The sequence below is a fragment of the Mastomys coucha genome, unplaced genomic scaffold (genome assembly GCF_008632895.1).
Source record: "Mastomys coucha isolate ucsf_1 unplaced genomic scaffold, UCSF_Mcou_1 pScaffold11, whole genome shotgun sequence".
Taxonomy (NCBI): Eukaryota; Metazoa; Chordata; class Mammalia; order Rodentia; family Muridae; genus Mastomys; species Mastomys coucha.
The window spans coordinates 29,437,771-29,440,361 of record NW_022196893.1 but is presented as its reverse complement, the minus strand read 5'-3'; the positions used below and the strand labels follow the sequence as shown (position 1 = coordinate 29,440,361).

General features: G+C 54.4%; 1 protein-coding gene across 3 annotated transcripts in view; it reads left to right on the top strand.

Annotated features, from left to right (window-relative positions):
- Positions 1 to 398: 398 nt before the first annotated feature.
- The window catches only part of Znf641 (zinc finger protein 641), an 8,436-nt gene continuing 6,243 nt past the window's right edge, over positions 399 to 2,591 (top strand). For 2 of the 3 annotated variants that reach the window (XM_031354454.1, XM_031354444.1), the window contains exon 1: positions 399 to 547. The gene's annotated coding sequence lies outside the window, so the exon portion shown is untranslated. The remainder of the gene's footprint in view (positions 548 to 2,591) is intronic. The other variant, XM_031354442.1, reaches the window with a different exon arrangement.

The window sequence follows — 2,591 nt, the reverse complement described above, 5'->3', positions numbered from 1 at the left end:
CGCAAGTCACATTTGTAATATGTGAAACTAGCACACTTAACCTAATGTAGCTTCAATATTACATTTTTTAAAGAATCAAGTCTTTTAAATGTGCAGTGCACACTTGTAGCCCGTGTCTCTTCAGATCTGAAGGCAACGCAGCACTGCCCACTTCACACAGCACCATCTTGGTGGAGCCAATGTGAAGGAAGGCGTCACTGAAAGTCCACTGTCCAGTCGGGTTTGGTTGTCTGTCGAGAGGGCTAGCCCTAGAGGAGGGTTCCAGCCCTCTTGTCCCCAGCTACCCCACCCCACCGCCAGGCGCCGTGGGTGGTCGCAGGCTGTGGGCGGGGCCCCGGGAGCAGCAAAGCCCCGTGGGCTGCGGCGACAAGAGCGTGGGTCCGGCGGCCCCCTCCGCCCGCGCCCGCCCCCGCCCGCACCACTGAGCCCCGGAAGCGGCGGGATTTCCTGTGCCCGCCCCGCCCCGGCCCTGTCGCCTGTCGCTTGCTGTGCGGGCCGCGGGCTCCGCCGCGCCGGGCGGGAGGCAGAGCCAAGGGGCCGAGCCGGGGTGAGTGGGGCCGGGGTGCGGGCGGGCGTGGAGGAGGGCGCCAGCCTGGCCATGGGGACAGTGGCGTCGGTGTCGCGTGCCCGGTCCCGCCGCTGTCACTTGCGTGGGCGTCCCCGCAGCACCTTTCTGTCACTTGATATAGCCCCTGCTCGCGGGAACCTGTTTTCTGGCCCCACGTAGCCAGCTCCAAAGTCTTCTGAAATCTGACCCTCCCCAGGGTGCTGTGTGTGACTCGGAGAGAAGAAGCTTTACTCTGCTGTGGGCTCGGGCCCCCGAGGTGCCACACCCGCGGTGGCAGGGCCACTGAGCCGCTCTCGTCCCTGTGCCCTTGGGCCACTCTTTGATACTAAGGCCCTGTCTCTGTCCAAAAGAAGTCACTGCAAAAAAAAAAAAAAAAAAAAACTTCCAGATACATAAGCCCTGCCTCCCAGATACATAAGCAGGCAACAGATAGGAAAGCCCAAGAACCCAGGCTCCAGCGGACCTGGGATCACCCTGAACTAGGGGAGAGGAAAGAAGACAGGTTAAGGTGGGACCCAGGTGAGAACACCCTAGGAAATGCAGGCAGGTGACAGTGAGCCACACCATCCCTTGCTCCGGGTTCCCCGCTAACATTTCCACAGGTTTTCTGTCGTCATCCAGCTGGCCCAGGGTGCTCCGCAGAGAGGTTTCCCATGGGGGACTCTGCTATGAAGGAGGTGACAGGGAAGTGGGACTAAACTGGAGATGAACCTGCTGGAGAGCTTTCTAGGCAGCCAGGGAGCAAGGAGGAGCAGAGGAGTGGTGGTGCCCTGCGCGGCTCAAAGTGAAAAAGAGTACAGGCGCTGCCGTTGAAAGGGCTAAAAGGAAAGTTCCCTTCGCTCTGCCTTATGCCCTTTCCGTTCCTCACATAACGTCTCCGAAAGGAAAACCACCTAAGCTGGGAATCAGGCCAGGATGCATCCCTGAGGCCCCAAAGCCACCTTTGAGCTTCAACGATGCAAAAGGAATGTGTTCTTTCTGTACGTTGTTCTTAGGGATCTTTTGTCAAAGACAAATAAATGACAAGAAAGTTACTGGCTTGGATCTGCTGTAGCCTTTCCCAGCCTCCTGATTTCTCGAAGATGTTACTGAATGTCCCTGTGAGCCAAAATAGCCCCTGAAAATCTGTATATGAGTACACTATTGCTGTCTTCAGACACACCAGAGAGGGCATCGGATCCCATTGCGGATGGTTGTGAGCCACCATGTGGTTGCTGGGATTTGAACTCAGGTCCTCTGGAAGCACAGTCAGTGTGCTCTTACCCGCTGAGCCATCTCTCCAGCCTGCCCCTGAAATTCTGACTTGTTCTAGGGAGATTATTGGTCGCTCAGTCTACGTGGGAAGGGAATAAAAATGACAGAAATGCATTGCCACGCAGAAAGTTGTTCTACAGTCGTTATCAAATGAGACCTGGCTTGTTCTAGGCTTGTTGTGGATTCTAAACAAACAGACAAACAAACACTAACCTAAATCTCTTTCTTGTGATCAAAACCATTTATTCTGTTTGATACATAGACATGTTTACAGGCGGCCTGACTGGCCAATCATCTGTTGCTTGTCAAGCCCAAACTATGCCTGTTGATTTAGCTTTTCCAGTGGCTGTGTTTCCTGTCCCTTTCTTGACTCGAATCTCTTCCCGTGAGCAAGCACTGGCTTCCCCATACCATCCTTGAAGTTGGATATATTCTTTACAAGGCCCTGTGACTGGTGCCTGTCACACACTTCAGCCCACCAGGGATGCCGATTCCCTCTAAGGCCATGTTAATAACTCAGCCCTCCTGCTTCCCACAGCTTCTCATGCTCTGATCTTCCCATCATCTTCAATTAAACGTTGGCTCCTCCCCCACTGCAGTTCCAGCCCCCTGTCTGAGCTGCCGTGGGTACTTACAGCTCACCTGTATAACTGTCCAGGCTACTGGTCTTTCTGCTGGGTTTATATCAGTTCTCATTTCCTACATAAGTGTGACAGATCATGGATCCCTTCACCGAGACTTTTCTTAAGGGAGGGTTATCTGGCTCAGC